At 48.9% G+C, this 25,344-nt stretch overlaps 1 pseudogene; it reads right to left on the bottom strand.

The window, feature by feature from the left end:
* The window catches only part of LOC123142674 (uncharacterized), an 82,384-nt pseudogene that overhangs the window by 1,783 nt on the left and 55,257 nt on the right, over positions 1 to 25,344 (bottom strand).

The following is a 25,344-nucleotide window of genomic DNA, read 5'->3' as shown; positions in this document are numbered from 1 at the left end:
AAACCCTAAAACTTAACACCCGACGCCTCGGGCCCACGGGGTGCATTCGGTGGAATGGGCCAAGTTACTAATGGCGCACCGTGGGAGTGGTGCGCCATTACTAGTCCAACTAGTAATGGCGCACCACACCCACGGTGCGCCATTAGTAGTTTTTCAAAAAACCAATTTGAAAAAAAATTGGAACAAACTTACTAATGGCGCACCGTGGGAGTGGTGCGCCATTACTAGTTCAACTAGTAATGGCGCACTATCCCCTGGTGCGCCATTAGTAATTTTGAAAAAAAAATTACTAGTGGCGCACCGTGGATGCGGTGCGCCATTAGTATTTGGACACTAATGGCGCACCAACACATGGTGCGCCATTAGTATATAGTAGTGGCGCACCACATGTGTGGTGCGCCATTAGTGTCCATATTATCTATAGCCCTTTTCCTAGTAGTGGGCCTCCGACCCCTTCTTCCTCGCTGCCGTAGTGTGGGCAGATCCGGCCTCCCGCCGCCCACCTAGCGACATCCCGGCGACCATCAGGTATAACTTCCTTCGAAACCGGCCTTGCTCTACTTCCCGAGCTCCTGACGTTGCTGCATTTGTATCTTTTACTATTTCCCAGGCCCCCTCGTAGATAGGATCGATCGGCTGTTCGGAAACCACCTAATTTTTTTACGTTTAAGAGGTAAAACTAGTTCAAGCACTCGAATCTAGTACTACCTGGTTCAAACAAGGAAGAAAGGGGGTGGGGGTGGGGGAGGATTTGTTACCTGAATCTAGGACTTGGTCGAAAGAGGAAATAATGGGGGCGAAAAGTAGCAGAGACTGGCTATCCAACTGGTCTCTAGGTCTAATAGGGAAATAAAGGGAAACGCAGTACAAACTCAATATAAACCCGATCTATTGGTTGAAAAAGGAAAGAAAGTGGGGACTAGGGGACAAGTCAACAGAGTAAGTCCAGCACTAGATTTGCTAGCCTCACACAGTATAAGGTGGCTATACCAAACAAAAATGGGACCAACCCAGATATCCTGTTCTGATGTTTGTTGCCCCGAGCCACTCTTCTGTAATGCCACTGGTAAAATGTAGCAGTCGCACTGTTAAAAGTAAGGACACGTTAAACCAATGTTGTTTTCAATGTAATGCCTCCAGTAATATGAATCAATGGCACTTCTTTACATGTCTTGCTAAAATTTCCCATTAAGATAAGTTGGTTCTTTTCGTTAGAAATGCAACTGTCCTGGTCCGCCTACTCTCCTGTGCCCAAAATAATGTCGTATTTAACGGTTGTCATAGTTAATCCTAATGCCCACACTAATATCTAGCAATGCCAGTGCTTTATAAATTGCTACTGTCCTTGTAGGATTGCCATTCAGATAAGGAACATGCTTCTTTTCATTTGATGCATGTTTCATCACTTGTTAGTCACCCTCCTTTCCACCTTTTTGTGCAAACAGAGATATACATTTCACGCTCGATCTTAGTTGAACTGCACAAATAATATCCAAATTATAGTTGAGCATTCCAGGAGCTTCACAACCAACCTTGATGTTGCTCAATTTTATTGCAACTAATGAAGAAGAAGCTCTGTGGGTTTCATTTTCTGATGGAAATGGAACCGGGGCCGGAGCCCTTTTCTTAAAAAATTTGAAGAAGAAGCTGCTAGCTCACGGGACATTGCTTCATTTTAGGTGAACTACACCAAAAGGTCCCATGAATTGAATCATCCATGTTGGTGACTGAAAGAGCCAGCTTCAGCATCCCAGTCTAAGCACCCCTGGCCTCCATCCTTGCGACGCACGGTACACCTCGTTTGCCACCTGCTCGACCCTAGTGTCACTGATAAAATGAAGTAATAATACAGTTAAAATAGGGTGAGTGTCATCTCTATCATTTCATTTCCAATGTAGATAAAGAAAGTGCTTCTCTTTGTTAATGTATGTTTCATCAACTAGTCCCGTTGTTAATGTTTAAGCGTTTCTGCAAACTGGGTGCTTAATTTTAGTTGATATGTACAAAAATAGAGATTTGAATGTCTCAAGGCGCCTCCTTGTACTACCGCTGTACACTGATGTTCATCACTGGCAGAAGGTGTATCTGGGAGACTTGGGACGATGTCCCGTATGAGGCGTCGTAGGGCCCATCTCGCCCACGCAGCATGGCATACTATGATACTATCGCAATATTTTCTTCTATTTATTTTGTGTGTTTCATCAACTAGTGCCACTATAATGTAATCACGATTTTTCATTATTTGTGCAAACAGGGTTATTCAGCTGCATTTTGGTGGAACTGCACAAATGTACGTATGGAACCGGCATATATGCAGAGTGCGAGGTGTGCCAAGTAAAAAATTACCGACACCAACCATGCTGCATGCACGCATTGGCATCCACCACCACCAGTGGGATGTGTGGCGCTCTTTGTGGACGGATCTTTCTCGGCAGGAAATCATCTAACCAAATACTAGTAGCTTATATTGGCAGTTTTCTAGGGAGTACTCTTTTTTGAAAGAAGCACCAATCTATTTTTCTTTATTTGTACACTGTGTCACAACTTTGACCCAAAGGTCCAGAGCTATTTTAGGGTGATTGGCGTAGTACTCGGAGACTGATTGTAAGCATGATTTTCATTAGCTGTCACACTGATTGTAAGCATGAGCAGGTGGAAGATTAGCTTAGTGCGAAGCTTACCTTAAACCCTACCGCCGCCGTTGAAATGAGGCGAGCATCGAGGGAACCATGGAGAACGGCGGGGAAGCGACGTCGCGCCATCCGGCCTCCTCTTGCGGTGGGAGAACGAATACTCCTGTGGCTCCGGCTGGCTCTGCACCCTCACGAACGACACACCATACTCGATCGATTCGTTATCCTCTGGGTGCTCGACCTTCGACCTGTATGCCCACCACCTCCGCCTGACTGTCGCCTCGGGCGAATTTGTCTGCTCCATCGCCCAGAGGAGATACTCGATGAACTCGGAGGACTGCGGCGTGACTGCCGCCGAGGAGTACATGTACATCGCCGCCCTCATCTCCACCGTCTCGCTCTTTCGCATACATTGCCACATGGCCCGCACCGTCCTCGAAATCTCCCACTCATTGTCAAACCAACTAAGGATCTCCTTCAACCTGGCTAACTTTGCCTGGTCGCCGCCGGCGATCTGCCTGATTCGCTGCTGCATCCTCTCCATAGATGTCCTTCTGAGTGGTCCGGTGCTAGCTTTGGAAGATGGGAGGAGAGACGGTGGTCTTGCAATAGAGAAGAGGTAGAGGCGAGATGGTGGTTTTGGAATGGAGATGATGAAGAGGAGAGGAGGTGGTTTTGCAATGGAGAAGATCAGAAGAGGGAGAGGCGAGACGGTGGTTTTGGAATGGAGATGATGGAGAGGAGAGGAGGTGGTTTTGCAATGGAGAAGATCAGAAGAGGGAGAGGCGAGACGGTGGTTTTGGAATGGAGATGATGGAGAGGAGAGGAGGTGGTTTTGCAATGGAGAAGAGGAAGAGGAGCGTGCGGCGGCGATTTAGGATTGGACGAGAGGGCCGGCGCGCTGTGACTGGATCAAAATCAAAATCAATTTACCCTTCAATTAAGAAAGCGACCCCACATTAACTAGTCTCCCTTTTATTCTGGGTCATAATTGACCATGATTTTCGCACATAAAATATATGTTATACGTTGCAAAAATAATATAATTTGAAAGTACGTTCAGATACGAACCAAATGATACAATTTTTGGTGACATGCATTCACATTTTGCTTGTCAAGTACAGTACGTGGTCAAACTTTGACCCAAAATATGCAAAACAACAAAAAAATACTTCCAAGACCAGCGCCGCTCTTCCGCTCTTCTCCTCTTAAACCACCGCCGCTCCTCTCCTGTTCCAATCTAAATGCAGCGCCGCTCCTCTCCTCTTCCATTTCAAAACCACCACCCCTCCTCTCCTGTTCCAGTCCAAAACCAGCGTCGCTCCTCTCCCGTTCTAATGCAAAATCAGCGCTGCTCCTCTCCTCTTCCATTCAAAAACCACCGCCGGCGAGTAAAGGTGTTGTGGAGAAGTAGATCGATGGAGGAGTACAACCGATACGTGAGGATCGCAGACGGCGACCCTGTGAAGCTAGCTAGGATGTTGGAGATACAGTCTTGGTTTGACAACAAGGACCAACTAGCGGCGACCACGACATCCATGGCCAAATATCTGCAACAGAGCGAAAAGGCGGCGATACTCCCGGAGGGAGTCGCGCCGGAGTACATAGAGCTGCTCCTCTGGGCCATGGAGCAAACAGATTCACCGAATCCCATCGTGAGGGAGCGGTGGTGGGAGTATCGATCCCAGATGGAGCATCCACCAGAGATTGAAGGATCGAGCATCTATAGGGTGCCGTTTGTGAGGGTGTCCTGCCAGAGCGAGCCGGTGGAGTCTTCATTGACCGAACCCAACTACAAGAGAAGAAAAGCAGTTGGCCCGACGACGCTTCCCCGCCATCGTCTCCCTCGCCGTTAACATCGTCTCATGGGGCGGTTGTCTGCCCCCGAGGAATAGGCGGGGGCTGCCCCCCCAGCCCAATAGTCGGGCAGGTTGTGAATTGTCAGGAGGAGCTTAGGGTTGTCAGTATTTGCAGGTTGTGAATTGTGTTTTGTGTTGTGTATTTTGAGAGTACTTTCAAATATGAATGTCTTTTGAATTTCAGATTTGCAGTATTGAGCATATGAAGTATTTTATGAATTCTAGAAATCTATTTTTAGCACTTAAAAAAATGTAGTTTCATAGCAGTATAAAAGTGCACACAATGTGATTCTCAGAGAAGAAACTGCAAGTTTCAGTTTCAGATAAGAAACTGCAAGTTCAGTTTTAGATAAGAAACTGCAACTTTCAGAGGCAGAGCATTTATATTAACACGGCCTTTTCAAACAGGGTTAACATCATGTTGGAAGTTTTATTCATGGTCGAAAATGGAATTACCAGCCAGTTAACATCATGCTAATCAACATTCATGCATAGCACATCTTCATACCATGCACAGTCAAAATTCCCACACAATGTCGAGTGTGCGAAACACAGAGAAAACGAGCGACGAAGTTTTGGCAAGTGTTGGACGTGGTTTTGGGCTGCCCCGTCTTGGCTTTGATTTTTAACATGCGCAGCCCACGACCTCGGATTGGAGGTCCATAGGCCTGTTTGTATTTTCTTAGGGCCGTCATGTATCGACCGGCCTATGGACCTCCCATCCGAGGTTTTATTTTTGGCAGCCCAATTTATGTATTTTTTTGAAGAAAACGCAGAGGTCTGTTCTATTTTTCTATATAAGAATAGGAACGACAGGTCCAACTTATGTTTCCCTTCTAACTATATTATATATATTTAAATTATTTTATATGTTATTATATATTATTTTTATTGTGATCATATATTTAACAGATACTTACATATGTAAGAAAACAATATCCCACATCTTATTAACTTATAAAAATAATTTCTTAACAAATAAAATCCTGGATTGTTTTGGCACGGAAATCCTAGTGATTGTGTACAAAAGCTTGGTAAGATTTAAGGACGAATGTAATATCACTTATTATTTAAATATATTTATAACAAAATGCTCAGCCCCTTTTTATTTTTTGATAACATTGCTGGCCCAACCCAACATTATAATTAGAATCAGCCCAGCAAAATCGTGTATTTCGAGAAAGTGCAAATGGCCTGTAATTTTTTAGGAAATAAAATAAATGGGCCGCATGGACGCTACATTATTTGTTCACCCAGCCCAGCTAATGGTTGTAATTCAAAAAAAGATCAAATTGACTGTAAATTCTACCGCGCAAAAAAGACTGTAAATTCTGAAAAAATGGGTTGAATACGTGCCACATTTTTGGAGGCTGAAATGTGGGCCAATAGGTCGAAGCCAACGCAAGTCGTTGTCAATTTAGTCAACAAATGATTCTGACGTGTTAGCCGTTGCATCTACATCCAACGACCGACATCCATCTTCAATCTCTCGTCTTGTTCCTCCAGCGCCGCCGGGACCACCTCCCGCCTCCTGCTGCTAGCAGCTCTGCTTAGCACGCTTCGCTATGGAGCGCTACTCCACCGTTGGCCAGGCCATCCCTCCACCCCTCCACACATCCTGTTCTTCTCCACCGACTGCCGAACCACACCGCACTAGAACCAGTTAACCCTCGTACACCTCTCCGTCTGTGACTCTACTCCCGCGTCTTCCCATCTCCGGCTTGTTGCTGTTCGGGGCCTCGCCGTCGTCCACCACCTTGGATGCGCTCGGTGCGGCGTGGTCAACGTGGTCAACGAACGACACCATCGGAAGTAGACTGTGCGTGGAGAGGCTGACAGCTGGGTCCACGGCCGCACACAAGGAAATGCCTCCTTATTACGCGCAAAATAATGATTCCTCCACCTGACATCTGGGACCCACCGAAGGGCCTCTGTATTTCGCGAAAATAATGTGCCCCCCGCTGACATGTCGGACCCACCAGCTATCTTCGCACGCAAGGAAGTGCCTCCTTATTACGCACAAAAAAATGAATATTCCCCCTGCCAGCTGGAACCCAGCATAGTGGGAGGCTGACTTGTGGGCCTACCAAGTTGACGGGGATGGAGGGCTTTGTCAACTTAGTCAATATGAACGATTCTACCTCCTGTTACCGTACGATGTTCATCCAACGGCCGTAGTGCTTCTTCAACCTCTGGTCTTCTTGCTCCAGCCGCCCAAACCAGCGCCGGTCGTGCCGCGTGCTCCTGCCTCCCGTGGCCGGCTGTGATGCCACGGAAGCCTCACCGCCCCCTACTACTCCCACCGCTGGCTAGGCCATCCCTCTACTCACCCACACCCCCTGTTATTCTGCGGCGACAGCAGCCTCACACCGCAGCCGAACCAGTGAACCCTCGTACTCCTCTTCGCGTGGGCATCCACTACTGCGTCTTCCCCGGCTCCGAGTCGTCCCCTTCCTAGTCCTCGCCGTCGTCCACCGCCGTGGTGCTCTCGGCGCGGCGTGGTCAACGTGGTCAAGGAACGACTTCCATCGGACGTGGACTGTATGTGGAGAGGCTGACAGCTGGGTCCACGGCCGCAACAAGGACGTGCCTCCTTATTACGCGCAAAATAATGATTCCTCCACCTGACAGCGGGGACCCATCAGACGGGCCACCGTATTTTGCGAAAAAAATATTTCCCCCTGACTGCTAGGACCCACCAGTTACATCTTCGCACGCAAGGAAGTGTATCCGGGAAAAAAACGATTCGCCCCCCTGACTGCTGGGACCCACCAGCTACATCTTCGCATGCGAGGAAGTGCGTCCGGGCAAAAAAACGATTCGCCCCTGACTACTGGGACCCACCAGCTACATCTTCGCACGCAAGTGCCTGACAGTCGGGACCCACCTGGTCGAAGCGTACGTAGCGTTGTCATTCTGGTCGCGAACGTGTACGTACATACTGGTGGATGTAGAGGCGCGCACGTGTCGTAGTAGAGGCGCGCACGTGTCGTAGTAGAGGCGCGCACGTAGCATGCACACGTACGTACAGCGGCCAGGGTGCAAGAAAGAAAATACGGCCACGTATGTGTACATACGGGCGGGGTCTCGAACGCCTACTCGTTCATACGTACGGCCAGGGCTCGTGTACATGGCTTGGTCGGAATGGAGAAACAGCGTCGTCGTCGTGTTCATGGGGAGGCAATGGAATGCGTCGTGTTCATGGGGAGGCAACGGAATGCGTCATGTTCATCGGGAGGCAACGGAACGCGTGGGAACCAACCGGCTGGGTCGGAACGGAGTGCGTGGTCGTGTTCATCGGGAGGGCTTGGACGGAACAGGCGATGGAAACGAGAGCTTGGCGTACCGCACAAGGGAGGAAACCGGCCTCCTACGTTCAGAACGGGGTCCTATTCATCGGGAGGGGTCTGGCGTACCGCAAAACGGAGAAAACGGACCTCCTACGGTCGAAACGGGGGTCCTGTTGATCGGAAGGGGTGTGGCGTACCGCAAAACGGACGAAACGGACCTCCTACGGTCGAAATGGGGGTCCTCTTGATCGGGAGGAGGGTGGCGTACCGCAAAACGGACGAAATGGACTTGTGTTGGAGCGCTACGGTCGAAACGGGGGTCCTGTTCATCGGGAGGGGTGTGGCGTACCGCAAAACGGGACTCCACGGGATACTGTTCATCTCCACCGTCGACCTCCTCCAGCCTCCACGGGCTACCGTCGACATCCTCCAGCCTCCACGGGCTCCTGTTCATCGAGCCTCCAGCGCGTGCTACTCCACTGGCTAATGTTCAACCACCCCTCCACCATCTACTGTTCATCCAGCCCTCCACACCACGGCCGGGGTCCTGTTCAACCACCCTTCCACAGGCACCCCTCCACCGTCTACTGTTCATCCAGCCCTCCACACTACGGGGTCCTGTTCAACCACCCCTCCACGGGCACCCCTCCACCGTCTACTGTTCATCCAGCCCTCCACCACACCACGGGGTCCTGTTCATCCAGAGGCAACGCCACCGCTCACTGTTCATCCAAACCCCCCTGCAACGCTCACTGTTCATCCAATCGATCGGCTTCAATTAGCAGCAGTAGCGAAGGAATCGCTCGATCGGGTTCAGTTAACAGCCATCGATCGATCGCTCGGGTTCAGTAACGCGTAGCCTGCAGTGCAATCGCTCGGGTTCAGTTAGAGCCAACGCCTCACACACACGTGCGTACGTGTACGAGAGAAACACGCATCGCTCGGCCCCCGACCTCCCACCGTAACCGGGAACTCCCCGAAATTTTCCTCCCCCTCGCTTCTACCACGGTTTTTTCCGTCATGGACGGCCCAAAGAATGCCATGCAGCTGCGTCTCCGGCCCGCCCAGGATGAAAAGCCCATTTTCTGTCATGATTTTTTGTCATAGAAGTAGGAGCCCACCACATCTATGATGATACCGGGTTTTGTCACAATTATCGTCATAGAAGTGTCATATGTATGACAGAAAAAAAATTCGTTCGGCCCAAAATGTCACGGATGTGTCTTTTTTTTGTAGTGTCTCCGCCCGGCACGGCACTGTTGCACTCCACCCCTGACGTCACAACTGGCAGGCGGAGCCCTGTTCCCACGACGACCTGTCGGTACGACCTACAGGGGGTGGGCCCTATCGAGTAGCGAGAGCCCGGAAGACGGCGGAGGCCTGACCAGTCGGACCCAAGGGAGGCCGGCCTCCAGCAGGTGGCCCTCTCTTCTCTCGGGGTCCGTGCGCCATTAACCAGATGAGACAAGGAGTGGCTGTAGTGATCTCCCACCAGTCAGTGGGACTGTAGCCACACTTCCCCGACCAAGTACACGTCATTAGCATCACGGCTACAGTAACCAGCAGCCGACAAGACCCGCAAGCGGCGGGAGCGGCCTGTCGGCTCTGTACCAGACCAGGCGGCGGGACCCAGCAGCCGGCGGAGAAGCCGGCGACCAGAGACACTGACAGCCGGGTCCTACACCCGGCTAGATTACCATTGTACCCATGGGGGTAGGCCTATATAAACCCCCCAGGGCACCCATGCAAAGGGTTCCCAACCTGTTAGAACTAGACTCATACCTAGAGGAAGGAGAGAGCATGCCTGCCTTCTTCTACCTCTAGCATACAGCTCGAGGAGCACCATTGTATCCACTAGTGCCTTGGTGATCATGCGGAGACCCCGCAGAGCAGGACTAGGGGTGTTATCTCCTAGGAGAGCCCCGAACCTGGGTAAAGTACGCCGACGTTCGTGTCTACGCCTCATCCCGCTTCCGGGCACCGGCGACGTTCTACTCGCTCCCACCATGATAAGCAATCCTTTGGCATATGTCACACGCAACCCCCGACATTTGGCGCCCATCGTGGGGCGAGGTGCACCGTCGTCCGGAGACCTGTTCTGGACGGGAACCTTGTTCCTTCCCGGCGAGCGCAACCAGCCTGGCACGCCAGATGGCGTCTGCACCGATGCGCTGCATGACACAGAGGTCGTCTGCGCGGCGAGCTACCTCGCCGATCTTGTTGGCGAGATTCGTCTCTCCGACGAGCCCGCATCCAATGCGGGCACCGAAGCCCCCGAGAGCCGCCTCGTGAGCCTCCTCGATCAGCTCCACGTCGCCAGCGAGCCTGTTGCGGACTTGGAGTCGGTTGGCTCCACCGAGCTGATGCTTGTCAACTCCGACACGGCGTCGCTTGATGCGTTCCCCACCAACGTGGTGGTCTACGACGAACCGCTTCCTCACGAGGACAGCAGGAGCCGCACCATCACGGAGGTGCTCGTGATCAGCCACGGCGAGCACTCTGGCGGAGGTGGCCAGGATCCGCTGCAGGCGGCGCTGCAAGACCTGACTGCGCCCCTTCCTGAAGACGCCGACGTCGAGACGCTGGAAGCATGCCGCGTCCAGCTCGTTGAAAGCGCCAACAGGCTGGCCAGCATGAGACGCCTTTCGGGGGCCTACCAGTGTGAGATGGACCGTGCCGTCGGCGGCACACCGGCTCCTGGTGGGCCTAGCCGCATCGGCATGATCCAGCAGCGCGGCGTGGCCATTGCCAGCATGTTTGGGGCAGATCACCCCGTCTATGCCACGCCCGTCGAGAACATTCGAGCTGCCCAGGCGGTGGCAGATGAGCTAGACAAGCTCGAGGGCAACGAGCGTCGCCACTTGACGGAGCACGTCCAGCGGCTCCTTGACGCGGCTGCCGAGCAGCATGAAGCCGGCTGCCACACTGAGGCGCCCAACCGGCGAAACGACGACCCGCCTCCCCGCCGAGAGCAAGGCGTGACCTCTCGGACGCCGACTGGTGGCGTCCGTGATAGAAGAGACAAGGAGCCGGCTGCCAGCCGCAGCCGGACTCGCACCACCATCGAGCGCGACCAAGACGGTCGCCCAAGAGTAGTGCAGCAATGAGACGACTGTCCGCCTCCCCCTCCCCGCAGGGAGAGGCACATTTCCCCACCGTCTGTTGACCACCTGACGCTCGGCGACCGCCTTGGTCGCTGAGAAGGAGTTGGAGGGAACGACGCCCGCCACCGGATTGACCGCCTCAACCGATCCCTGGCACTAGAAGAAGAGACGAGCTGGGTCCGCCTTGTTTTGGCCCCCGCATCCGAGATGAGCCCTTCCCCAAAGGGTTCACGCTCCCGAGAGATATGCCCAAGTACACCGGTCCATGAAGCCGGAGGACTGGCTGGTCGACTACTACACAGCCATCAACATCGCCAACGGCAACAAGCGCGTTGCCGTGAAGTATATTCCGCTCATGCTCCAGGGCACGACCCGGACATGGCTGAACAGCCTCAAGCCCCGCAACATCAACAGCTGGGTCGATTTCACTGAAGCCTTCATCCGCAACTTCACCAGCTCTCCTTGTGCGTCCAAGGCCCCAACGAATCAACTCGCCATTACCTCAGGCGTTGGGCCGAGCTGCGCAACTCTTGCGAGGGCGTCCACAAGGTGCGAGCCATCGAGTACTTCACTGCCGGGTGCCGAGAAGGCACCCTCCTCAAGCATGAAATTCGCTGTACTTTGGTAGTGCCAAGGTTCATGTTGAGATAATCTGGTATCATCTGCTTTGTGCACGCTGGTAGTTTCCATGGCTCAGTTCTCAGCTTCCTTGAAAGCTTTATGACTTGCTTTTATCGGTAACTAATTTATGCCTAAAGAGTCGGATGCCGAGTCAAAGGGGAAAACATGCTTTCTTCGGTAATAATCTTTGGTCTTAAGTTTATTCCTTTTGCTTGAGGTATTATGTATGCCCTATTTTAGTCTTCGGCTTTCCCTTGTGCATGAATCTGGGAATTGTGTATGTCGCTGGTACCTTTCATGATTAGAAGATATATAATATGATTAGATGGTTTTGTTTAAGCATACATATTTGGACTCTTTTATTGGGTACATTTCTTGTTCTGTCAAATACAATCGTCAAACTAAACATCAATAGTCTCAATGCTTTGAGCTGATAAATACTGGCAGACTACCAATGTATTAGTGGTAAAGAATTTTTCATTTATCCTATTTCATTGTAGGGAAACGTTGCATGGAAAACAAAAAAAATCAACGCACACGCAAGATCTATCCATGGAGATGCATATCAACGAGAGTGGAGAGTGAGTCTACGTACCCTCGTAGACCGTAAGAGGAAGCGTTTATCAACGAGGTTGATGTAGTCGTACACCTTCATGATCCGCCCGATCAACAACCGAACGTACGGCACCTCCGCGTTCAGCACACGTTCAGCTCGATGACATCCTCGCCTTCTTGATCCAGCAAGACGGGCGAAGTAGTAGATGAGTTCTGGCAGCACGATGGCATGGTGACGGTGGTGATGCCGCTATATCCGCACGGCTTCGCCAAGCACTACGAAAATATGACCGAGGACGAACTAGAGGGAGAGGGGCGCAACACACGGCTTGGGAATCGTGGTGTGTGTTTCCCCTCTCCCTCCTATCATATATATAGGTGGAGGGGAGGGGAGGCAGCCCCTAGGGCACCCCAAGTGGCCGGTGCCCTAGGGCGCCTGCCCTGGCCGAATCCCCCCTTCCATATTTGTGCATCGGGGAAGGAAAGGGGGGCTGGCTGCCTTTGGGATGCCTCCCCCTTCCTTCCATCCCTCTTTGGTGCATGGGCAAGGGTTGGAGGGGCGTACCAGCCCCCTTCTGGGATGGTGTGCTTCCCCCCCTTTGCCCATAAGGCCCACTGCTTGTCGGTGGCCTCCCGGAACCTCTTCCGGCACTCCGATAAAATACCCGGTTCTTCCGAAACCTTTACTTGACCAAATACTATCGTCCTATATATCAATCTTTACCTCGGGACCATTCCGGAGCTCCTTGTCATGTCCGTGATCTCATTCGGGACTCCAAGCAACATTCGGTCACCAACTCACATAACTCATACAATACTATATCGTCAATGAATGTTAAGCGTGCGGACCCTACGTGTTCGAGAACTATGTAGACATAACCGAGACACCTCTCCGGACAATAACCAATAGCGGAACTTGGATGCCCGTATTAGTTCCTACATATTCTACCAAGATCTTTATCGGTCGAACCGTAATGACAACATACATAATTTTCTTTTTCTGTCGTTATGTTACTTGCCCGAGATTCGATCATCGGTATCTCCATACCTAGTTCAATCTTGTTACTGTCAAGTCTCTTTACTTGTTTTGTAATACATCATCTCGTAAGTAACTCCTTAGTCACTTTGCTTGCAATCTTCTTATGATATGTATTACCTATACCTCTCCGATACTCGGAGTGACAAATCCCAATCTCGATCCATGCCAACTCAACAGACACCTTCGGAGATACCTATAGAGCATATTTATGATCACCCAGTTACGTTGTGACATTTGATAAAAACAAGGTATTCCTACGGTATCCGGGAGTTGCATGATCTCATGGTTGAAGGAACATGTATTTGACATTCAAGAAAGCAGTCGTAATAAACTGAACGGTCATATGCGAAGCTAATGGATGGGTCTTGTCCATCACATCATTCTCCTAATGATGTGATCCAGTTATCAAATGACAACTCATGTCTATGGTTAGGAAACCTTAACTATCTTCTGATCAACGAGCTAGTCTAGAAGAGGCTCACTAGGGACACAATATTTGTTTATGTATCCACACTTGTATCTAAGTTTCCGCTCAATACAATTCTAGCATGAATAATAAACCTTTATCATGATTAAGAAAATATAATAATAAACATTTTATTATTGCCTCTAGGGCATATTTCCATCAGTCTCCCACTTGCACTAGAGTCAATAATCTAGTTCACATCGTCGTGTGATTAACACCCATAGTTCACATCGCCATGTGTCCAATACCCAAAGAGTTTACTAGAGTCAATAATCTAGCTCACATCGCGATGTGATTAACACCCAAAGAGTACTAAGGTGTGATCATGTTTTACTTGTGAGAGGAGTTTAGTCAACGGGTCTACCACACTCAGATCTGTATGTATTTTGCAAATTTCTATGTCTACAATGCTCTGCATGGAGCTACTCTAGCTAATTGCTCTCACTTCCAATATGTATCCAGATTGAGACTCAGAGTCATCTGAATCAGTGTAAAAGCTTGCATCGACGTAACCCTTTACTACGAACTCTTTCTAACCTCCATAACCGAGAAATATTTCCTTAGTCCTCTTAGGTAACTAAGGATAATTTTGACCGCTGTCCCGTGATCTACTCCTGGATCACTATTGTACCCCCTTGCCAAACTCATGGCAAGGTACACAATGGGTTTGGTACACAGCATGGCATACTTAGAACCTATAGCTGAGACATAGGGAATGACTTCCATTCTTTCTCTATCTTATGCCGTGGTCGGGTTTTGAGCCTTACTCAACTTCACACCTTGTAACACATGCAAGAACCCTTTCTTTGACTGATCTCTCGATCAATCTCTATAGATCTTGATGCCCAATACATTAAGTAGCTTCACCGAGGTCTTGTATTGAATTTTTTGCTCAAGTATAATTTTATGCTATCCAGAAATTCTATATCATTTTCAATCAACAATATGTAATCCACATATATTAGAAATGCTACAGAGCTCCCACTCACTTTCTTGTAAATACAGGCTTCACCGAAGTCTGTATAAAACCATATAATTTGATCACTTCATCAAAGCGTATATTCCAACTCCGAGATGCTTGCACCAGTCCATAGATGGATCGTTGGACCTTGCACACTTTGTTAGCACCTTTAGGATCGACAAAACCTTCTGGTTGCATCAAATACACCTCTTTTTCAGAAAACCATTAGGGAATGCAGTTTTGACATCCATTTGCTAGATTTCTTGATCATACGAGCAAGATGCCCGTGCGTTGCACGTAACATCAAGATGCATTTGTATGAGTAGTTTATCTTGTGAGAGAAAAGGATGAACGAGGGAAGGCCTTATTTGCAAATGTGGAGAGGGGTGTGCGTATCTCTTTGTAAAATTTCCATAGTTTCCTTCCTATCCGTCAGATATAAATTGGACGACCTATATTGCAGGATGGCAGGCACACCATCATCACCAACTCTGTTTTTTTATAAGAGTAGAGTAGAAAATGCGGTAGTTGCTAACATGATTCGGACAGACTTAAGCATCGCTATGGGTGAGAAAGGCTCATTGTAGTCAAGCCCTTGAACTTGTCAAAAACCTTTTGCGACAAGTCGAGCTTTGTAGGCAGTAACATTACCATCAGCGTCAGTCTTCTTCTTGAAGATCCGTTTATTCTCTATGGCTTGCCGATCATCGGGTAAGTCCACCAAAGTGCACACTTTGTTCTCATACATGGATCCTATCTCAGATTTCATGGCCTCAAGCCATCTGTCGCAATCTGGGATCATCATAGCTTCTTCATAGTTCGTAGGTTCACCTTGGTCCAATAACATGACTTCCAGGACAGGATTACCGTACCACTCTGGTGTGGAACGTGTTCTGGTTAACCTACGAGGTTCAGTAGCAACTTGATCTGAAGTTTCATGATCATCATCACGGGAACGGTTTTCTCTGATGTGCTACTTTCCAATTCAAGAGAAGGTACAACTACCTCAATAACTTCTACTTTGTTCTCACTCACTTCCTTCAAGAGAAACTCCTTCCCTAGAAAGGGCCCATTTTTAGCAACAAAATCCTGCCTTCGGATTTGTGATAGAAGGTGTTCCCAATAGTTTCTTTAGGGTATCCTATGAAGACGCACTTCTCCGATTTGGGTTCGAGCTTATCAGGCTGAAGGCTTTTGACATAAGTGTCGCATCCCCAAACCTTAAGAAATGACAACTTAGCTTTCTTCCCAAACCATAGTTCATATGGTGTCATCTCAACGGATTTAGACGGTGCCCTATGTAACATGAATGCGGCTGTCTCTAATCCATATCCCCAAAATGGTAGTGGTGAATCGGTAAGAGACATCATAGAATGCACCATATTTAATAAAGTACTGTTACGACATTCGGACACACCATTACGCTGTGGTGTTCTAGGTGGCGTGAGTTGTGAAAATATTCCACAATGTTTTAAATGAAGGCCAAACTCGTAACTCAAATATTCGCCTTTGCGATCAGATGATAGAAATTTATTTTCTTGTTACGATGATTCTCCACTTCACTCTGAAATTCTTTTGAACTTTTCAAACATTTCAGAATTGTGTTTCATCAAGTAGATATACCCATACCTACTCAAATCATCTGTGAAGATGAGAAAATAACGATACCTGTCGCGTGCTTCAACACTCATCAGACCGCATACATCGGTATGTGTTATTTCCAATAAGTAATTAGCTCGCTCCATTTTTCCGGAGAACGGAGTTTTATTCATCTTTCCCATGAGGCATGGTTCGGAAGTATCAAATGATTCATAATCAAGTGATTACAAAACTCCATCCGCATGGAGTTTCTTTATGTGCTTTACGCCAATATGACCTAAATGGCAGTGCCACAAGTATCTTGCACTATCATTATCAAATTTGCATTTTTTGGCATCAATATTATGAATATGTGTATCACCACGATCGAGATTCAATAAATCATTCACATTGGGTCTATGGCATTAGAAGGTTTTACTCATGTAAACAGAACCACAATTATTCTCTTACTTAAATGAATAACCGTATTGCAATAAACATGATCCAATCATATTCATGCTCAAGCAAACACCAAATAACTTTTATTTAGGTTCAACACTAATCCCGAAGGTAGAGGGAGTGTGCGATGATGGTCGTATCAACCTTGGAATCACTTCCAACACACATCGCCACCTTGCCCTTAACTAGTCCCTATTTATTTTGCAACTTCTGTTTTGAGTTACTAATCCTAGCAACTGAACCGGTATCAAATACCCAGGGGCTACTATGAACACTAGTAAAGCACATATTAATAACATGTATATCAAATATACTATTGTTCACTTTGCCATCCTTCTTATCCGCCAAGTATTTGGGGCATTTCCGTTTCTAGTGACCATTTTCTTTGCAGTAGAAGCACTCAGTTTTAGGATTAGGTCTAGTTTGGGCTTCTTTATGGGAGCGGCAACTTGCTTGCCATTCTTTTCGAAGTTCCCTTTCTTTCCCTTGCCCTTTTCTTAAAACTGGTGGTCTTGTTAACCATTAACGCCTGATGCTCCTTCTTAATTTCTACCTCCGCCGATTTCAACATCGCGAAGAGCTTGGGAATCGTTTTCGTCATCCCTTGCATATTATAGTTCATCACGAAGCTCTAGTAGCTTGGTGATAGTGACTGGAGTGCTCTGTCAATCACTATCTTATCTAGAAGATTAACTTCCACTTGATTCAAGCGATTGTAGTACCAGACATTCTGAGCACATGAGCTATTCTCCTCCATCTTGTAGGCAAAGTACTTGTCAGAGGTCTCATACCTCTCAACACGGGCACGAGCCTGAAATACCAATTTCAGCTCTCGGAGCATCTCATATGTTCCATGGAATTCAAAACGTCTTTGGAGCCCCGATTCTAAGCCGTAAAGCATGGCGCACTAAACTATCAAGTAGTCATCAGGTCGAGTTTGTCAAACGTTCATAACGTCTGTATCAGCTCCTGCAGCAGGTGTGTCACCTAGCGGTGCATCAAGGACATAATTCTTCTGTGCAACAATGAGGATAATCCTCAGATTATGGACCCAGTCCGCATTATTGCTACCATCATCTTTCAACTTAGTTTTCTCTAGGAACTTATCAAAAATAGGGGAGCTACAATATAATTTACAAAGACATTTTGACTATGTTCATCATAAATTAAGTTCAATTAATCAAATTAGTAATGAACTCCCACTTAAATTAACATCCCGCAAGTTATCTAAGTGATAGATGATCCGAATCAACTAACCCATGTCCGATCATCACGTGAGATAGGGTAGTCATCATTGCTGAACATCTCTATGTTGAACATATCTACTATATGACTCACATTCGACCTTTAGGTCTCCAGTGTTCCGAGACCATGTGTGTACATGCTAGGCGCGTCAAGTTTAACCCAAATATTCTGCTTGCGTAAAATTGTCTTACACTCGTTGTATGTGAATGTAGCGTCTATCACACCCGGTCATCACAAGGTGCTTTGAAACGACGAACTTTAGCAACGATACATACTCGGGGAGAACACTTGTATCCTGAAATTTAGTGAAGGGATCATCCTATAATGCTACCGTCGATCTAAGAAAAATAAGATGCATAAAGGATAAACATCACATGCAATCAAAATATGTGACATGATATGGCCATCATCATCTTGTGCTTTTGATCTCCATCTCCAAAGCATCATCATGATCTCCATCGTCGCCGGCTTGACACCTTGATCTCCATTGTTGCGTCGGGGTTATCTTGCCAACTATTGCTTCTACAACTATTGCTAACTCATAGCCATAAAGTAAAGCAATTACATGGCGCTTGCATTTCATACAATAATTAAGAGACAACCCTAAGGCTCCTGCCAGTTGTCGATATTACAAAACATGATCATCTCATACAACAACATATATCACAGCACGTCTTGGCTATATCGCATCATAACATGCCCTTCAAAAACAAGTTAGACGTCCTCTACTTTGTTGTTGCAAATTTTACGTGGCTGCTACGGGCTGCTAGCAAGAACCGTTCTTACCTACGACAAAACCACAACGGTGATTTATCAAGTTTGTTGTTTTAACCTTCTTCAAGGACCGACCGTAGTCAAATTCGATGAAACTAAAGTAGGAGAAACATACACCCACCAGCCACCTTTATGCAAAACAACTTGCGTGTCTGTCGGTGGAACCGGTCTCATGTACGTAGACATGTCAGGTTGGTCCGGGCCGCTTCATCTTACAATACCACCGAATCAAAATAAGACGTTGGTGGTAAGCAGTATGACCATCACTGCCCACAACTCTTTGTGTTCTACTCGAGCATATCATCTACGCATAGACCTGGCTCGGATGCCACTATAGGGAAACGTTGCCTGGAAAACAAAAAAATTCTATGCACACGTAAGATCTATCCATGGAGATGCATAGCAACGAGAGGGGAGAGTGAGTCTACGTACCCTCGTAGAGCGTAAGCGGAAGCGTTTATCAACACGGTTGATGTAGTCGTTGTCGGTGTCAAAACCGGCGGATCTCGGGTAGGGGGTCCCGAACTGTGCGTCTAAGGCAGATGGTAACAGGAGGCAGGGGACACGATGTTTACCCAGGTTCGGGCCCTCTCGATGGAGGTAATACCCTACTTCCTGCTTGATTGATCTTGATGATATGAGTATTACAAGAGTTGATCTACCACGAGATCGTAGAGGCTAAACCCTAGAAGCTAGCCTATGGTATGATTGTTGTTGTCCTACGGACTAAACCCTCCGGTTTATATAGACAACGGAGGGGGCTAGGGTTACACAGAGTCGGTTACAAGGAAGGAGATCTACATATCCGTATTGCCAAGCTTGCCTTCCACGCCAAGGAGAGTCCCATCCGGACACGGGACAAAGTCTTCAATCTTGTATCTTCATAGTCCAACAGTCCGGCCAAAGGATATAGTCTGGCTGTCCGGATACCCCCTAATCCAGGAATCCCTCAGTAGCCCCCGAACCAGGCTTCAATGACGATGAGTCCGGCGCGCCGATTTGTCTTCGGCATTGCAAGGCGGGTTCTTCTCCAAATCCTGAATACCTGTTGAATAGTGTCCGGCTTCCCATAAATGTTGCGCTTCTTGGCTTCCATGCCCAATAATGGCTATCTTCCACGTGTCGAGCGAATGTGAGAAGTCAGGGCATTCTTACATTTGCCACCCTAGTCATGTGAGTAAACTATCTATTAAAGAGACGGGGATTTTCAGATCCAAATCACACCATCCTCCCCCAGCGAGCATTCATCGGAGCGCGCCCGAAAAAATCCATTCCAACATGGCCGGCCATCGCAGCTCCTCCTCTCGCTCCCGCAGCCCTAAGCTCGGTGATTGGAAGAAGTGTTTCGTCCCACACAGCCAATTAGTAGAGTTGCAGACCCAGGGATTTCTCCCTCCGGCGTATATGGTTCCCGTTCGAGCTGGGCTCGCCACCTATAATGGCGGGGAGCAAGCGGAGAGCTTTCCCGATCCCTCCAAGGGGGAGCGGGTATGCCTCGTCCCATATTTATTAAGGGGACTTGGATTTCCAATCCATCCATTCCTGCGCGGGCTCCTGGAGTTCTATGGCCTCCAGTTGCATAATTTCACCCCGGCTTCCATATTACACATCGCTGGTTACGTGGCCCTTTGCCAGCTGTTTCTGGGCTGCGAAGCCCATTTCGAGCTGTGGAAGAAGCTATTCTGCCTTGTGCCCCGTACACAGAAGGGGTCACTATATCAACTGGGCGGAGCCGAAATATGGCGCATCGCCGGGACTGGATACCTGTCCGGTACCCCAAGAAGACGTCCAAAGACTGGCCTTCGGAGTGGTTTTACATGGAGGACGTCCCCCTTCCGGATCCTATTTGGATAGGTCTTCCTGAGTTCAAAAATGCCCCTTTGAAGAAATGCCACAGCTGGCACCCACGGAGCCCCCAGGAGGAAGATAACGGAGAGGCCCTTTACCTGATGGGCCGGATAGAGACGCTGGCCATATCAGGGTTAACAATAACCGAGGTTATGTCCATATGTATAATGCGGGGGTGCGGCCACTTCAATATCGGGGGAAACCCATGTGGAAATTCAACGGAGAAGACGACGCCACCCGATGCGGTCGTAAGGGACCGGACTCAGCCGCTGCTCTAGCGAAGATTCTGTCCGATTTGTATAAAGGAGAGGAAGTGGAGTTCCTCCGCATCAAGCCACGGGATGGATTCTCCATGTATAACCCTCCAAGCTGGGTGAGCCGCTACTTTTTACTCCCATCCTTCCTGCATTTTTTGTAATAAGTATTTACATTGCCATTTCATGGCAGGAACTGCGAAAAGCTGTGAGGGAGGTCCACAGCCCGCCTCCACAGACAGAGGACCCTGACCGGGCCCTCGACCCCAGACTTGAAGAAGATTCGGACACATTTGTGGAGCTTATCGACAGGACATTCTATCAATTAAGCTGCGACGGTGTCATGGTGGCCATCATAGCCGATTATCCAGGACTGCTCCCTGCATCGCATGTAAGTAAAACCGGAGTTCTGACTTCTGAGAAGGGTCCCTTTTTCCATACTTCTCCTATCACACACATATGGTGCTTTACAGGGAAGGCTCTCGGGACGCCATGCCGAACCCGTAGTGACTCGCCCACAAGGGGCACTGAAGCCGGGCAGGCTTAAGAGGAAGGCGTTCAGGACTGAGACGCCGTCGCAGAGGTATGAAAGAGAACCCCGCTCCGTGGTAGTCGTCTTTTGAGAATATAATAACACCCATGCTTCCTAGTAGAAAAAATGCTTGCCGGACTATATCCGGAGAGGTCGCCGGCCACGCCTCGACCAGTCAGGCTCCAGAGCCAGACACAGAGGCGGACGCTCGCATGGGGCCAACGCCGGATGTTCCTCCTACAGAGGATGCGGATAGGCTATCCGCTACCAATTCTGAAGTGGAGAGCGCCATGAATCACAGGCGTCGCCGGGCCGTACTCCTTGACGCTTGCTTCTCCCAAGAGGCGTTTGATGCCTTCAACTCGGGAGACGCGTACATCCGGGCTGCTCAGAGTGGTCTTGCCAGAGCTACGGACCGGTATGTAAAGGATATACGGGTAAGAAAAAATCTAATAGTTATGTATATCAGTAGCCCCTGAGACTTGAAATAGTTGGCACAACTGTTTTAAGGATCATTATTTGTGCAGGTTCTTACAGAGAAGAATACCCAATTGTCTCTAGAGCTGGAAGAGTGCAAGGCCCAGCTACAGGCCGCAGTTGCCGCATTGAAGGAGTCCGAGAAGACCCCCTCTGGTAACACTTGTTTTTATTGCAAAGAATGGCACTTACCATATAGTATGTGGCAGGCATGCAAATCTAACAATAGATATTGCATATGACTCCAGAGTGAATCCGGAGGCCACGTCAGGGGATTCGCAACGTGTTAATCGACAGCTAAATGCTGGCGAGCGCGTGCTCACGCGGATCAGGTAGCAGAAAAATGATCTCCAGGACGGCATTATTCAACTGGGCGTAGAACTAAAGGATTTTCGGGCCCAGCTTGCGGACTCCGTGAAGGAGAATAAGCGGCTTCGACGCAGCATTTTTAGTAAGTGCTTGAACAAAGTTTTGAAAAGAGTTCGGCGAAGAAGCTAGCTAACAGAGTTATATCTGCAGGTATGCTGACGGGCCGTCCCGCGGAGGAGATGCCCGGGTCTGCGGGTGATGCAGAGTATTGCCCAAGCCTTGTGGCCATCCACTTCCCCGCCCAGAGGCAAGGGGGAGCTTATAGAAAGGCTCAAGGGAGTGCGGCGGCGCTTCCGATTATGGAAGATATCGGCCTGCCGACATGGTGCACGGGAGGCTTGGGTCATGGTGAAGACGCGATATACCAAGGCTGACCCAAACCACATGGCCGAGGTCGGACCTGTGGGGCCCGATGGGAAAGAGATCCCCGTCAGTTTGGTGTATGACCAAGTAGAATTAGCCGCAAAGTACTCCCAACAGGATTGTAGGCTAGACAGCCTGTTGGATGGGATAGAAGAAGAATTCAGTCAGTTGAAGTGACTATGTACTTTAAATGACATATATAATGTCCCTAGCCGGATTAGAAATCATTTGTCATGGCGGTCCTTTTCGCTTCGACCTCCGGACCCGATAGTCCGGAGTGTATCCGAATACCCGCTCAGTTATGTAAAAACCGGGGTATGCGTGGAGACCAGGCGTAGGGGTCATAAGTGCTTGAACAGAAAAGTACCCAACTAGCTATGTTATATTACATGGGTAGTAAGAAACATCTTCCAGGGAGAATAGTTCCGTTAAGGGTTCCTTTCCCTGGGTACGCATGCCCTAATGTGCATGTCCGAACTGCGAAAAAAAAGACGCAGGCGAAAAACATCTGGGGGCATGTATCAAAATAAATAAAAGTCATCTTTTGTTCACCGACCGAATATTCCCTTAAGAACGCTAGCTTTCGGCTTCACCCAGTCTGAGGTACACATCCGGCTGACCTGGCAGTAACAATCGCAGAGGTGCTCCCCTTATGCCCTAGCCGAATTAACGGGAACGTAGGTCATAAATACAAGAGCCAGGCAACCCAGTTTGGCCAAAACTTAAGTCATATCGATGCATATAATGGCGAAAAAAGGTACATGCAGAAGAATAACACATGTACGGGGCATAGAGCCCAGAAAATAGTTATATTAAGCTTCTGTATAAGAAGCCCCCAGGTATAATGAGCGCGGTTAGCACGCCAAGATTGTGTATTCAAGACACAATTTAGCCCTTTAAGGCTTTGAGGGAAAAAAGAAAGAGGAAAAAAGAGAGAAAGAGAGAAAGGACAGATAACGGATATGTAAAAGATTGACGGAGGTAAGGAAACGAACATAGAGTCCGGCACTAGGCGTAGAATCTTCGGAGTCTAGCTGCATTCCATGGGTTTGGCTAGAGTCGATTATCCGATGCATCCCGCAGACGGTACGCTCCACCGGTCAGAACTTGGTCAATGATGATGGGACCTTCCCATTTGGGCTTGAGCTTGTTCTTTTTCTTCTCCAGAAGGCGTAGAACTAGTTCGCCAACGTTATAGGTTTTGGCCCGTACTTCTCTGCTTTGATACCTTTGAGCCTGCTGCTGATAGAATGCGGAACGGGTTTTGCCACGTCTCGCTCCTCCTCCAGGGCGTCCAAGCTGTCCTGCCGATTGAGCTCGGCCTCTTTTTCTTCGTACATGCGCACTCAAGGTGAGTCATGAATTATGTCACAGGGCAGTACCGCCTCTGTGCCGTACACCATAAAGAACGGTGTGTATCCGGTAGTGCGATTCGGCATGGTCCGCAGCCCCCATAGTACGGAGTCGAGCTCCTCTACCCAGTGCATGTTTGATTCCTTTAAGGACCGCACTAATCTGGGTTTAATGCCGCTCATGATAAGACCATTTGCTCGCTCGACTTGACCGTTAGTTTGCGGGTGATAGACAGAAGCATAATCAAGCTTGATGCCCATATTGCTGCACCAAAGTTTTACCTCGTCGGCTGTAAAGTTCGAGCCGTTATCGGTGATGATGTTGTGGGGGACGCCATAACGGTGTACAACCCCAGATATGAAGTCTATCACTGGTCCGGATTCAACCGTTTTAACTGGTTTGGCTTCTATCCATTTGGTGAATTTATCCACCATGACCAATAGGTATGTTTTCTTATGGCTTCCCCCTTTGAGGGGTCCGACCATATCAAGCCCCCAGACCGCAAAGGGCCAAGTAATGGGGATTGTTTGGAGAGCGGTAGGCGGCATATGGCTTTGGTTTGCAAAAAGCTGGCAACCAACGCAACGTTGGACAAGGTCCTGTGCGTCTGCTCGGGCCGTCGGCCAATAGAAACTTGTACGGAAGGCCTTGCTTACGAGGGCCCGGGCTTCGGCGTGGTGGCTGCCGAGTCCAGCATGGATTTCTGCCAAAAGTTTCCGCCCTTCCTATTCGGAGAAGCACCTTTGAAGGACTCCGGTTGTGCTTTTCTTATAAAGCTCTCCCTCGTGGACCTTGTAGGCTTTAGACCGCCGCACTATGCAGCGTGCCTCATTTTGGTCCTTGGGTAGTTCCTGCCTAGTTAGGTAGGCCAGGAATGGTTCTGTCCACGGGGCGATGACAGCCATTATCACGTGGGCGGAAGGTGTTATTTCGGTGGCAGAACCTCCGATTATGTCAGAGTGCTCAGTATCTATTGTTGTGGCCGGGTCCGGACTATTGTTTCCGGTCTCTCCTTCCCATACAATGGATGGCTTAAACAACCTTTCCAAGAAGATATTAGGTGGGACAGGGTCGCGCTTAGCGCCGATGCGGGCCAGGATGTCTACCGCCTGGTTGTTTTCCCGTACCACATGGTGGAATTCAAGCCCCTCGAACTGAGCTGACATTTTGAGGACGACATTGTGGTAAGCCGCCATTTTGGGATCCTTGGAGTCAAAGTCTCCATTTATTTGAGATATTGCGAGGTTCGAGTCCCCACGCACCTCCAGCCGTTGAATGCCCATGGAAACTGCCATCCGGAGACCATGTAGTAGGGCCTCGTATTTGACTGCGTTGTTGGAGTCTGTGTATAGTATTTGGAGTACGTATTGGACTGTATCTCCGGTGGGGGACGTCAGGACGACGCCAGCCCCGCCAGCATTTTAGAGCCGTCAAAGTGCATGATTCAATTGGAGTACGCGCTGTACTCTTTAGGGAGTTCGGCTTCTGTCCATTCGGCGACAAAATCGGCCAGTACTTGCGACTTAATGGCTCGCCGAGGTCTATATGTTATGTCGAACGGGAG

Source organism: Triticum aestivum, chromosome 6D (genome assembly GCF_018294505.1).
Source record: "Triticum aestivum cultivar Chinese Spring chromosome 6D, IWGSC CS RefSeq v2.1, whole genome shotgun sequence".
Classification (NCBI taxonomy): Eukaryota; Viridiplantae; Streptophyta; class Magnoliopsida; order Poales; family Poaceae; genus Triticum; species Triticum aestivum.
Note: the sequence above shows the minus strand (reverse complement) of the source record. Positions and strands in the feature narration are given on the sequence as shown.